This window comes from Oryx dammah, unplaced genomic scaffold (genome assembly GCF_014754425.2).
Source record: "Oryx dammah isolate SB20612 unplaced genomic scaffold, SCBI_Odam_1.1 HiC_scaffold_5, whole genome shotgun sequence".
Lineage (NCBI taxonomy): Eukaryota > Metazoa > Chordata > Mammalia > Artiodactyla > Bovidae > Oryx > Oryx dammah.
This window is the reverse complement of record NW_024070189.1, coordinates 29,092,154-29,107,004: the sequence shown is the minus strand read 5'-3', so window position 1 is coordinate 29,107,004 and position 14,851 is coordinate 29,092,154.

The following is a 14,851-nucleotide window of genomic DNA, read 5'->3' as shown; positions in this document are numbered from 1 at the left end:
TTTGGAAAGTATTATTTGGCTTTCTCTGGCTGGTCCTGAATTGGAAGCAGGGGCAAAAATGAGGGGAACTGGAAATCACTGACCAAGCCCAGTCTCAAAGCTGATGGCTTCAGAGATTGCAGTCTGGCTTCTTGAATTGGTTGCTGCAAAGATTGTGAGTCAGAGTTCTGTTTGCACAGATAGTCTGGCCATTGTCTATTTGTACATTCGATCTCTCAAAAGCAATCCAAAATTTGATGTCTCAAACACTGAAAACATACTTAGTATAATTCGATAGCTGACTTCTTCCCTCAGCATGCAGATACTTATCTCTCGAATCTTGTTATTCTTTTCCATCCATCCTGTGATGTCTGTAACCTGAAGAGCACAATAGAAGAGGTGAGAGCAGCTAACTCTAACTCTAAAACTGCTCCACATGAATAGAAAAATACCTTGAATGACAGGAAGGAGATCACATTCTGCATTTTGTGAGTACTGTAGCTGCTACAGTGAAGATACATCATTGCTATAATATAAGCATTGTTGTCCCTCCTTTTTATTGTAAAAATAATCCACTTGTGCTGATGCTAAAAGGCACCATACTAACTTTTGAGAGACAGACTGATATGTGGTCGAAATTTAGAAGAGGAAGGCACACCTGGTATAGTTCAGGATACTGTGATATTCTCCTGAACATCCTGCGAATGGGATGGGGTGGAGGGCCATTCTACCCACCAATGCCCGTAGACATAAGAGGGAGCATGACCTCGACAGTGACTGGCATGCTGGGGACGAGGGATGGAGGGCTGAGAGGACTGGCATCATGGCCGAGCATGTTGACTCTACAGCATGTTTCTTGAATACGAGTCCCAACTCTCCCATTATATGGCATTAAGTAATTGACTTAGTCTCTAAGTTCTTCAAGTTCTTTTGTGTAAAATGAGAACGATGATACTTCTTTCCTAGGGTCATTGGGAGGACAAAATATTTGTAAAGTTCACTTAGGAGTGCTCAACACATTTTAAGTACCATGTAAAAGTTTGCTTGTTAAATAATGAAAAAGAAATCATTCCTAGGGTCGTTGGGAGGACAAAATATTTGTAAAGTTCACTTAGGCGTGCTCCACACATTTTAAGTACCATGTAAAAGTTTGCTTGTTAAATAATGAAAAAGAAATCATTATTATGATAATAATCTATCTCTGAATGTACCTTAAAACCATTCTGTAGGGCAAACAAACCAACAGATCTGATGACCGCTTCTTTGAAAGGTCTGATGAGATAAGTGGTAAATGAAGGCCAGTTCATACATCTGAAGAACATAAGCATAAATGAGCTTGAAGAGATTAGATAGAAGTATATACCAATTTTTTTGTTTTTGTTTTTTCGTAGAAGAAGAACTAAAAAATAAGCAATGGTATAAAATTATATGCTATATATTAAAAAGCAAGCCTTGTCATCTATACTATGACATGCAAAGCAACATTATTAACAACAAGAATTAACTGAGTAAGCTAACATCTCTCTCCTTTTTTGTTGCATTTTTACCTAATTCATTGCTCATCTTTAGTTCTACTCATCAATAACCACACTAACATTTGCATTTAATATTGGCTTGACCATAGACTTCTTAAGGTTTAAATTATCTTGTTTACATTTGAAACTCTTGATTTGTGGGTCAATACCCTTTATTGTATTACCAGGAATGTACTTACATGTGACTTTACTCTTTCAGAGCAGGATATTCATAACTAAAGGCAGTCATTTAAACAGAGTCTACAATGGATTCCTAAATATTCAATCTAGCACCTCAGTTTTTGTTGACATCTTCCATATTCATCAAATATCTTCTCCGACAGCTCTTCAGACAGTTTTCAGAGCATGTAATAGCACTTAAATTGGATACAAGAATATCCTTTCTCCTCAAATATTGCCAACTGTTTGAGTGATATGATCCTCTTTGCAGAAGTTGTGGTCTCTTTTGCTATTCACGAAAGAAGCACATTGGCAGTGTTACAGTGAAAATAAGAGATTTTATGTAAAAGATGAGTCAATTGAAAAAGATAAAAAGACAACTATTAATTAAAATTCTAATTGAATGCCATATCTTTCAGCTGAAGGTGTCAGATCATGCAAATTGTTTCCGTTTACTAAGTCTCCTTTAATCAATATTCATCAAGCAATGATGTGAACAGAGTGTGGTGGTGTGTCATGAAGCTTTTAAAATTTATGATGTTCCTTGTATCTGCGGCAGAATGCAGCTGGAGAAGGCTTTGATGCCTGGGAAACCATTCTGGCTCTCTTCTTTGGGTCCTTATTTTTGACTTCTGTGCTGCCACAGTATGTCTGCTTATGCAGAAATGGCTCTTCTTCTTCAGGCCAAAGGTTTAAAAGAGCATATTGTGAAAGCATCTGGAAGAAGTTGTTTTGAGGTCAAATGATTTGCCTTGAATTCAGCCTCAGCCACTATAGCTGTGTGACCAAGGGCAAATTATCTAACTCAATAGAGGGTTGGTTTTCATTTGTAAATGAAGATAATTTGCCTTACAAAGTTTTTATGATGATTAAATAATAAACAATGACTTACATTTTTTTTCTTTCACTGGAACCTCTAGGAAGAAATATATTTTTACCTTAGAATCCATTATATTATTGATATTTTTCATATGTGAGTAAGATAGTGAGTGTGTATGTGTATGTATGTAAAACCCAAATAAAAGTTTCAGGTAATAATACTTACCCTTACTATGTGAGATGCACTCTGATATTTTTCTATTCTGTATTATTCTCTTTCAGTTTAAAAAAAAATGCTGATTGTAGTACTCTAAATTGATCTCACAACACATTAATGGGATGAAATTCATATTCTTGAAGACACAGACCTAATTACCTGACTCGATAAACATTAAATTCTCTACTTTTACCCCCTTCCTTCACCTCTAAATAGTTTGTTCCTCTGTCTTCTGACTTCTGTGGTTTTTGGTGGTTACCCCTTTCACAATGGTGACTCTTCTCACCTGCTGGTCCCCAGACATAAAAAGTCTTTTATTCCTTTTTGAATGCCAAAAATGTTTCATAACAACTTTTTATAATTTGACATTTAGGGACTTCCCTCATGATCCAGTGGTTAAGACTCAGTGCTTTCACTGCAGAGGGCATGGGATTGATCCCTGGTCAGAGAACTAAGAAGCTTGTATGCTACATGCCAAAAAATTAGAAAATTTGACATTCAAGCAAGGCTAATTTTTTTAATGTGAAAGGATATATAGTTGCTAGTAATTTTAATGGAGGAAAATTTTGGTACAAATTATGCAGTATCTACTGTATTTAATGATCAAGGTAAAAATGAAATAATTACAATCTCTTTATGGTAGAAATACTCTTTTTCTCATGTGTTGGGAACTATACAAGGATTTAAAATTTTATTGAGGAATACAACATATCAGAGGGAGCCTCAAAACCCTCAAAAAAAGAGAAAGTAAATTCCCTCTGAGAATTAAACTAGAAAAATCTGCACAAAATGGAGGTTAGCCGTCTCAAGACTAAAAGACCTGCCTGGGACCTGAGACAAAACCGAAGAACCCCTATCCCCTAACCACTGAACTGCCAGGGAAGTCCCAAGAAGAGATTTTTCTAAAAAGAATTTTTTGAAACAGAGTTACGGTGGAAATGCAGAATTGATTCATTTACTTTTTAACATAGACATCAGACTCCCAACTTTTCAAAAATGCATTTGACTCATATCTATATTCTATATCTGTATTCAGTCTGAAGATTTGGAGAAGAAATGTTATATTTTGGCATCTCCACAAAATCTTTTGTTGTTGTTTGCACAAAACTCAGTTTTTAGTATAAAAGCAGCTCTGAAGATAAAAATCTCTACTGTAAGAGAGATCAGAAAAGAAGCCGCTCGGCTCCTGGGACGTAAAAGCTGTGCTGCTGAAGACATGGGCAAACAGGCCTAGAGTAGATGTAAACAGAGACACATAATTTGTGATCACTCTGCAGACCTGGCTTGAATTACTTGGAGCTCATCAGAACTGATGAGGCAATAACTGCATTCAGGTGCACTTCAATCAGAACTAGATTATACTATTAAAATTAATGAAGCACTAGAAGACTTTAACGAGTAAAAGAGCCTTGGTTTTAAAGTCTTTAATGCATTTTACTCACATGACAACAATTTGGTTGACAGTGCAATCACATCTCGTTCTGCTAGGCAGGTAAAAAGTTTTGGCTATTGAAGGTTTAAGGTTCAGTACATCGTGTTCAACATATTCCCTGGCACATCTCTTCAACCTTAACTTAAATGGCCTATGGGTTTGGCTTAATGAAAACAGAGGTTGATTTATCTGTCTTTTGCTATCCTGTTTTATTTTTTGTAATAGAAACTAAATAATTGTTCTTTCTCAGATTCCAAATTTTCTTATTATACTACTGAGATGGCATTTTCCCCTGTTTTATGCTGCTAGCACTTTTATAAGCCAATGAGGCCCCCCCCTTTTTTTTATGTTTTCTAGAAATGTATTCATCATGTTGGGTAGGGGGAGTTCCGTCACCTCCAAATAGGACTTTACTATGAGATTCAGCAGAATTTGAAACTGAGAAGGAAAGATGAATGTTTGCCGAGTATCAATGCTTATTTTAATGTTAGCCTGGCAAATATGAAATATTAGGCAACTATAGGAGGGTTATGTCTCTGAGTGAAGGAGAGGGAACAGATGTTTTAAAGACTGGATACAGTTTCGACAAATTTAATGTTAGCTAAGCTGTCTTAAAATATTAGGTTTTGTATCTTAGTTTCCCCCAGATGTCAATGAGTATTACTGTGCATGAGCATTAGTATTACATATTATGAATATTCATGACTATTTGGAAAGTTTTCAAGCATAAGATGCTTACTAATAATGGCTATATTTATTTCAAAAATGCTTTGTGCTCCACAACAGAACTTTCTAAATTTAAGTTGATGGCTGACTTTATGATTAGAAAGGAAAATTATACATGGCTAACAACTTGCTTCCTACATTTAAGAACAGCTTCTTAAGTACTAAATAAAGACGTAAAAAAGTAAACTTCAAGAGAATCAAGATGAAAATACTACTCATAAAAAGGTCAAACAGCAGTTTTTCTGTTTTTTTCAAATTGTGATAAAAACACATAAAATTTACCACTGTGAAGTGTACAGTTCAGTGGAACTAAGCACATTTACACTGCTGTGTAGTCATCGCCACTATCCTAAATATAATTTTAAAACAAATACCCAGTACTGGAAAAGCAGAAACACCTATAGGTTGAAGACTGGCGAGTGGAAGAGCAATTTTGCTCTCCTTCCCTCTTAATTCTTTTGGCTGCTGTCAACTTAAAAATGCACAAAGTAAGAGTTATATATTTGTTTTGGGGGGGGAATAAGAAAAATAATAATAAAATAAGAATAAAAAAAAAGAAAGAGAAAAAAAGAAAGAAAGAAAAAGAAAAGAAAAAAGAGTTATATATTTGTTTTATCCAAGGATTTTTACTGAGAACTTCAGCCTGAGACAGCCTCTCCGTAGCTCTGAAGAATTGCTCCAAAGACATATGGGAAGAAATCAGTCCAGATATTGATACATGATTTTTGGAGAAGGAATCTGTCAAGCATATATGTTGGTAAAAGAGTAATGCTAGTCACAAAGAACAGGTATTACAAGTTAATGGTTTTAGTGTATTTCTATGTATGTGGAGATGCAAGACTTGAGATGTACATCTAACTATCCATGGGGCCTGCTTGTCCAAAGCATAGAGCATCCTGTTATCATCTTAATTCCCTCTGTCTGAGGCACAGAGTGCATCATCCTGTTATCAGCTTAATTTCCTCTCAGAGTACAGAGTTGGTCAGTGATTGCAGCAGATTATAACTTAATCCTTGCAGAATCGGGTGATGAATAGAAACGCTCTTTGTTCTTCTCTGTTTATACTGCTAATTAAAAGGCAGCTGTGGGCAGATTAATAGGAGAAAATCAAATGTATTGCATATGCATGGGAAAATCCTCATAAATATGAAAAACTCCAAAGATGGCAAGGCAAGATGGGGTAACACCATTATTCTGGACTAAGGAGAAGTAGGTAGGGGTCGGGGAATTCAAAGGGAAGTAAGATAATTTGCAGGATGATAAAAAGACTTAATGTTGGGTATACAAATGTTTGCTGGGCCATCCAAAGACAGGGAACACAGGACTTTGATCAAATGGGCCTTGCTAGGTTTCTTCCTGTCTACTTCCCTTGTATAACAGGTCAGAGAAGATAAGTGATTGTCATAGGACACACTGCTAGTGTATATAGCATACTTAGGATAGTTGTTATTTATGGTGATAACTCCTCCTTCCTGGGACAGGCTGCCTATCTTAAATTCTTTTGGACACTATCAGGAATGTTCAGAAAATCTTCTCAAGTCTTCTGGGGCTTGCCTGTTTTTAGCTGAAAATAATCAGCAGGCCAGAGTGGAACATCTTGGGGCAACCTTCCCTGAACCCCATCACTGTACATTTGGATCAGATCTTGAAAGAAATCCCTTTGTTGGTTTGCTCTCCTGCTCCAAGACACTTTTTAGATATCTAAAGCAACATACACGCTATGGCCAAACCATTTGAAAACTGGGTAATAATTTCCATATTGTCTTGGGCACACCTGGTACTGTTCCACATTTGCCCTCTTTCATCTACTCCTTGGGGTACTGTTGGCACATCTTCCTATCTCCTCCACTAGATTACAGATTCCTCTGTAATATAGGCAGTGCCCAATTCATCTTCATAGAGCTCACCATCATATACTCACATCTTCCAGAATAAGTATAAATATGATGGTACATTTTCCTGGCCCATATATGTTTCTTAAAATATTTGTGGAACCTCTTTTCCCATGATCGTTTATTTGCCATGCCATACTTTTTGGAGGACTATTTCCCAACTATGTGGTCCTCTTAAATTAATTATTATTTTTTACTCAGTGATTTATAGGTAGATTACTTATAGTAATTACTAAATCTGTTCTAAATATTTTCGATCATTTTATTGTGTTCACTTTTGTCCTGTATCAAATATTAGCTTAAGACTGTGCATATGTGTGTGTGTGTGTGTGTGTGTGTGTGTGTGTGTGTGTGATCGTGCCTTATTTACACAAAGCATTTCAGCTTATTGAAGAAGATGGGTAGATTTTTTCTTTTTTATCGACTCCTCCCCATCACTTCCCTAATCCCTCTTTCCAGTTGTCTGCAACACATTCTATTGTGAGAGTTTCCAAAAATCTCCCAGGAAGAATGACCTTATCTGTAATCTGTACTCCCAGTGTAATTCATTCACTTATCACCTTGCTAGTGATTTACAGGTCTTCATGTATTACCCTTATAGGTTGTTGGCTGCTTAAAGCCAAGGGCTGTCATTTTTATATATCTAGTCTTTAACAAGGTATTAGCAAACAGTAGATATAAAAAAGGCTTCCCAAGTGGCGCAGTGGTAATGAATCTGCCTGCCAGTGCAGGCGATGCAAGAGACATGGGTTTGATCCCTGGGTCAGGAAGATCCCCTGGAGAAGGAAATGGCAACCCACTCCAGTATTCTTGCCTGGGAAATGGACAGAGGAGCCTGGCAGGCTACAGTCCATGGGCTTGCAGAGTTAAACACAAATGAGTGCAGCACACACACACACACACACAGAGATATCAAAAAATGTTTCTTCCTAACTATCCATTTATAGAATTCCCTTTGTAACTACTAAGGGAACTACCACTGTTCCCTTAGACTGTAGGGCCATACCTGGTAGCATTTCCTCAGGCTTTAGGAGAAGGGGAGGAAGTACTTTAGAGAGAAGAGCTTATAAATCTTACCACTCACTTATCATTTAGGTTTAAGTATTCATCTGAAGCACTCGACACTCTAACCACTAAGATGCTTGATTAGGAACTCAAGCTTGAGAGACACGAGAAGAGGGCGAGAAGAGCGTCAGAAGACCACACCATTTTTGTGATTAGTTTCCAGTGCCACTCTTTTTTCGTGTTTAAACAAAGAGTATGAAAAAGATTCAAGCTTTTTCAGGGAAGAACACACACTTCATATTATTTCTCTTCCTTATTGCTTAGCAATCTCAAGCAACCTCCACTAATGGGCTTCTGCTGTTAGGCACTTCAGGTCCTGCTTGTAATTTTGTTATTTAGTGAGAAAACCGACAATCAAATGAAAAACTAAAAATATAGGGCCACCTCCATGTGCATGTCAGGTAATAAAACTGTGTCACCAGCAGGGTGTTCTATGGAAATCACTTAACTTCTCTGACCCGTAAAACAAGATTTTTAAAGGTATATATTTCTATGAATCTATATATAATTGGAAATTCTCATGGGCTTGTCTCAAAACTCCCATGGATTAAAAAAAGCTTTTTCAGTTCAGTTGCTCAGTCGTGTCCGACTATTTGTGACCCCATGAATCGCAGCACGCCAGGCCTCCCTGTCCATCACCAACTCCCGGAGTTCACTCAGATTCACGTCCATCAGGTCCGTGATGCCATCCAGCCATCTCATCCTCTGTCGTCCCCTTCTCCTCCTGCCCCCAGTCCCTCCCAGCATCAGAGTCTTTTCCAATGAGTCAACTCTTCTCATGAGGTGGCTAAAGTACTGGAGCTTCAACTTTAGCATCATTCCTTCCAAAGAAATCCCAGGGCTGATCTCCTTCAGAATGGATCTCCTTGCAGTCCAAGGGACTCTCAAGAGTCTTCTCCAACACCACAGTTTAAAAGCATCAATTCTTCGGTGCTCAGCTTTCTTCACAGTCCAACTCTCACATCCATACATGACCACTGGAAAAACCATAGCCTTGACTAGATGGACCTTAGTCGGCAAAGTAATGTCTCTGCTTTTGAATGTGCTATCTAGGTTGGTCATAACTTTTCTTCCAAGGAGTAAGCGTCTTTTAATTTCATGGCTGCAGTCACCATCTGCAGTGATTTTGGAGCCCCCCAAAAAGCTTTTTAGTAATAATATTAAAGGTAATGCAAACAGCAACCCACTCCAGTACTCTTGCCTAGAAAATCCCATGGACGGAGGAGCCTGCTGTCCATGGGGTCGCAAAGAGTTGGACACAACTGAGCGACTTCACTTTGTTCATTAAAGAGTAGTCGTAAAATAATAATTAACGAAGAAAAAAAGGAACTCAGTTCTGTTACCCACTGGCCTTACTATAAGGGCCTTCAGTCAGTGCAGTTCAGTTGCTCAGTCGTGTCTGACTCTTTGTGTCCCCAAGGACTGCAGCACACCAGGCTGTCATCAAGCACGTCCCTGTCCATCACCAATTCCCACAGCTTACTCAAAATCATATCCATAGAGTCTGTGATGCCATCCAACCATCTCATCCTCTGTCTTCCCCTTCTCCTCCTGCCTTCAATCTTTCCCAGCATCAGGGTCTTTTCAAATAGTCAGTTCTTTGGATCAGGTGGCCAAAGTATTGGAGTTTCAGCTTCAGCATCAGTCCTTCCAATGAATATTCAAGACTGATTTCCTTTAAGATGGGCTGGTTGGATCTCTTGTAGTCCAAGGGACTCTCAAGAGTCTTCTCCAACACAACAGTTCAAAAGCATCAATTCTTGGCACTCAGCTTTCTTTATAGTCCAACTCTCACATCCATACATGACTACTGGAAAGACCACAGCTTTGACTAGACAGATGTTTGTTGTCAAAGTAATGTCTCTTCTTGTTAATATGCTGTCTAGGTTGGTCATAGCTTTTCTTCCAAGGAGCAAGCATCTTTTAATATCATGGCTGTAGTCACCATCTGCAGTGATTTTGGAGCCCAGAAAATAAACTTTCTCACTGTTTACATTGTTTCCCCTTCTATTTGCCATGAAGTGATGGGACTGGATGCCATGATCTGAATGTTGAGTTTTAAGCCAACTTTTTCACTCTCCTCTTTCACTTTCATCAAGAGGCTCTTTAGTTTTTCTTCACTTTGTGCCATAAGGGTGGTGTCATCTGCATATCTGAGGTTATTGATATTTCTCCTGGCAATCTTGAGTCCAGCTTGTGCTTCATCCAGCTGAGCGTTTCTCATGATGTACTCTGCCTAGAAGTTAAATAAGCAGGGTGACAATATACAGCCTTGATGTACTCCTTTCCCAATTTGGAACCAGTCTATTGTTCCACATACAGTTCTACCTGTTGCTTCTTGACCTGCACACAGATTTCTCAGGAGGCAGGTCAGGTGGTCTGGTATTCCCATCTCTTTCAGAATTTTCCACAGTTTGTTGTGATCCACACAGTCAAAGGCTTTGGCATAGTCAATAAAGCTGAAGTAGAGGTTTTTCTGGAACTCTCTTGCTTTTTTGATGATCCAGTGGATGTTGGCAGTGTGATCTCTAGTTCCTCTGCCTTTTCTAAATCCACCTGAACATCTGGAAGTTCATGGTTCATGTACTGTAGAAGCCTGGCTTGGAGAATTTTGAGCATTATTTTGCTAGTTTGTGAGATTAGTGCTGAAACTCCAGTACTTTGGCCACCTCATGTGAAGAGTTGACTCATTGGAAAAGACTCTGATGATGGGAGGGATTGGGGACAGGAGGAGAAGGGGACGACAGAGGTTGAGATGGCTGGATGGCATCACTGACTCGATGGATGTGAGTTTGAGTGAACTCCGGGAGTTGGTGATGGACACAGAGGCCTGGCGTGCTGCAATTCATGGGGTTGCAACGAGTCGGACACGACTGAACAACTGAACTGAACTGAACTGAACTGAGATGAATGCAATTGTGCAGTAGTTTGAACATTCTTTGGCATTGTCTTTCTTTGGGATTGGAATGAAAATTGACCTTTTCCAGTCCTGTGGCCACTGCTGAGTTTTCCAAATTTGCTGGCATATTGAGTGCAGCACTTTCACAGCATCATCTTTTAGGATTTGAAATAACTCAACTGGAATTCCATCACCTCCACTAGTTTTGTTCATGTGATGCTTCCTAAGACCCACTTGACTTCGCATTGCAGGATGTCTGACTCTAGGAGAGTGATCACACCATTATGGTTATCTGGGTTGTGAAGATCTTTTTTGTATAGTTCTTCTGTGTATTCTTGCCACCTCTTTTTAATATCTTCTACTTCTGTTAGGTTCATACCATTTCTGTCCTTTATCGAGCCCATCTTTGCATGAAATGTTCCCTTTGTATATCTAATTGTCTTGAAGAGATCTCTAGTCTTTACCAGTCTATTGTTTTCCTCTGTTTCTTTGCATTGATCACTGAGGAAGGCTTTCTTGTCTCTCCTTGCTCTTCTTTGGAGCTCTGCATTCAAATGGGTATATCTTTCCTTTTCTCGTTCCCTTTTGCATCTTTTCTTGTAAGAGCCCTAAAGCAGCTTAAAAATTCACGACAGAATTTTAAGAAGGAAACTGTTAGAATGTCACTGGTCTGGATCTCATTTTTTATTATCAACAGTAGAATCATTATTTTTTTTCCTCTCCTGTGCTGTATTTCTGTTTAGTATAGTATATATTCTGTATGTATATTTGTCAGTAAGTATATTGTCCAGTGCTGGAGAAGACTCTTGAGAGTCTCTTGGACATCAGGAGCTCAAACCAGTCAATCCTAAAGGGAACCAACCCTGAATATTCATTGGAAGGACTGGTGCTAAAGCTGAAGCTCCAGTACTTTGGCCACTTGATGCCAAGAGCTGATTCACTGGAGAAGACCCTGATTCTGGGAAAAATTGAAGACAGGCAGAGAAAGGGATGACAGAAGATGAGATGATTGGATGGAATCACCGACTCAATGGACATGAGTTTGAGTAAACTCTGGGAGTTGGTGATGGATGGGGAGTTCATGGGGTCAGAAAAAGTTGGACATGACTGAGAGACTGAACTGAACTGGACATTGTCCAGAGGCTCCTGAGCACTGCATAAGATATTAAAACATTATTCTATATCCAACGCTCTTCTCTTGACCTATTTTATGGGATCTACTGTATAATCTAAAAGACTATGTGAAGGTCTTCATTGTTTAAGCTCTAAAGGATAAACACTTTGATTTGGCATTAAAAAAAAAATCCTTTAACTTAGTAAAATCTGGTACCAGCTCTTTTTTTTAGATTCTCTAACCTCATTCCAAATTACTCTACAGCTAAATAGCTACTCATGCTACTGTGAGACTCAGCTTGAGGGGTGGCTTATCCCGTGTGGCCCTTGGACACTCCCAGCCCTAAAGCACCTACAGGTAACTTTACTCAGGCTGACAAGACATCTTATTCTGAGAGAATCCAGGCAAGAATGAAGATTTAAAATTCTAATTGTAGTGGTTCCAATTCCAGGTAAGATGGAATGAGTACACTCTCCCCTGTCTCCCCATAAATGCAGCTGTAAAACACAATGCAGACATCAGCTATTTGAGGACTCTGAAAAATAGTAGCAGGCAAATTAGGGAAGATCAGAATTCAAAGTACCGCTAAACCAGTGCTAAATTTACATTCTGGATTTTATCTTGGACATTATGGATGCGATTATATACATATTCTGAGTTCTGTTTTATTCCTTGGGAAAAAATATTTTAAGTGGGCAGTTAACATGTTTAGACTATGTTACAGGCTTTGCCTCATTTTCTGTCAGTGAAAACTCAAATTTCAGTTCATTCTTTTAGCCTCTTATGTTTGTCCTGTGCATGTGGGTTCAGGGACCAGCCTGAGACTTGTGAGGGATTCATAGACATATAGTGGGTTGTCCATAAACTTTGTTCAGGTTTTCCATAAGAATGAATGAACTTTTTGGACAACCCAATACAAAATACATACACATACAAAGAGAGCTTCAAGAGCACTCTTTCTTCAGCTTCTCTCCTTGTTCTCCAGGAGTGGCTGTTGCATGATTCTTTCCCCTGGTTCCTCACGCCAGAAAGTGATGGTAGGGTTTCTACTGCAGTTTTAGCTGCTCATGTACTTTGTGACTGTGGCCCTCTCTTATGGCAAAGACACAAACACACAAAGGGACACACAATCATGCGCTAATTGCGTCTTCAGATTTCTACTCCCCTCCACAAATGTCTGCTTTTATTTACTCTTCAGAATCCTCAGGTAGTTGTTTTATACATTGTTATCAGGATGAGAGATGGTTTATAGAAAGCTTATATTAATATCATAATAAACAATTTTTGTTTGAAACATTAAAAGGTACTGCCTCTGCAAAAATATTTACATTTATATGATTTCAAACAATATCTGGCAATTGTCTGCTTCTTAAACTTGGCAGTATTTATATGAACATGTGTTTTATAATTACTTCATATGTTTTATAACCTTTTCTGTATGCACTATATATGTCACAATTTTCTAAAAATGAGGTACTTCAGTCCTTCATAACCAGAACTTCAGTTTCTCACTTAACATTTACCCTTTGGATCATATTGTTTTGAAAATAACATATTTAAACAGTATATTAATGATAGTGGAATGAAAATTTTTAATTAAAAAAATCTCTTGAACTGTAAAAGTGAACACATTAAAAAAAAAAAGTCTCACATGGCAAGGGTGAGTAAAGTCTGTTTTAACCCACTGCACTCAATATGCCAGCAAATTTGGAAAACTCAGCAGTGGCCACAGGACTGGAAAAGGTCAGTTTTCATTCCAATTCCAAAGAAAGGCAATGCAAAAGAATGCTCAAACTACCACACAATTGCACTCATCTCACATGCTAGTAAAGTAATGCTCAAAATTCTCCAAGCCAGACTTCAGCAATGCGTGAACCGTGAACTCCCTGATGTTCAAGCTGGTTTTAGAAAAGGCAGAGGAACCAGAGATCAAATTGCCAACATCTGCTGGATCATGGAAAAAGCAAGAGAGTTCCAGAAAAACATCTATTTCTGCTTTATTGACTATGCCAAAGCCTTTGACTGTGTGGATCACAATAAACTGTGGAAAATTCTGAAAGAGATGGGAATACCAGACCACCTAACCTGCCTCTTGAGAAATCTGTATGCAGGTCAGGAAGCAACAGTTAGAACTGGACATGGAACAACAGACTGGTTCCAAATAGGAAAAGGAGTACGTCAAGGCTGTATATTGTCACCCTGCTTATTTAACTTATATGCAGAGTACATCATGAGAAACGCTGGACTGGAAGAAGCACAAGCTGGAATCAAGATTGCCAGGAGAAATATCAATAACCTCAGATATGCAGATGACACCACCCTTATGGCAGAAAGTGAAGAGGAACTAAAAAGCCTCTTGATGAAAGTGAAAGAGGAGAGTGAAAAAGTTGGCTTAAAACTCAACATTCAGAAAATGAATATTATGGCATCTGGTCCCATCACTTCATGGGAAATAGATGGGGAAACAGTGGAAACAGTGTCAGACTTTGTTTTTTGGGGCTGCAAAATCACTACAGATGGTGACTGCAGCCATGAAATTAAAAGACGCTTACTCCTTGGGAGAAAAGTTATGACCAACCTAGATAGTATATTCAAAAGCAGAGTCATTACTTTGCCGACTAAGGTCCGTCTAGTCAAGGCTATGGTTTTTCCTGTGGTCATGTATGGATGTGAGTTGGACTGTGAAGAAGGCTGAGCGCCGAAAAACTGATGCTTTTAAACTGTGGTGTTGGAGAAAACTCTTGAGGGTCCCTTGGACTGCAAGGAGATCCAACCAGTCCATTCTGAAGGAGATCAACCCTGGGATTTCTTTGGAAGGAATGATGCTGAAGCTGAAGCTGCAGTACTTTGGCCACCTCATGTGAAGAGTTGACTCATTGGAAAAGACTCTGATGCTGGGAGAGATTGGGGGCAGGAGGAGAAGGGGATGACCCAGGATGAGATGGCTGGATGGTATCACGGACTCGATGGATGTGAGTCTGAGTGAACTCTGGGAGTTGGTGATGGACAGGGAG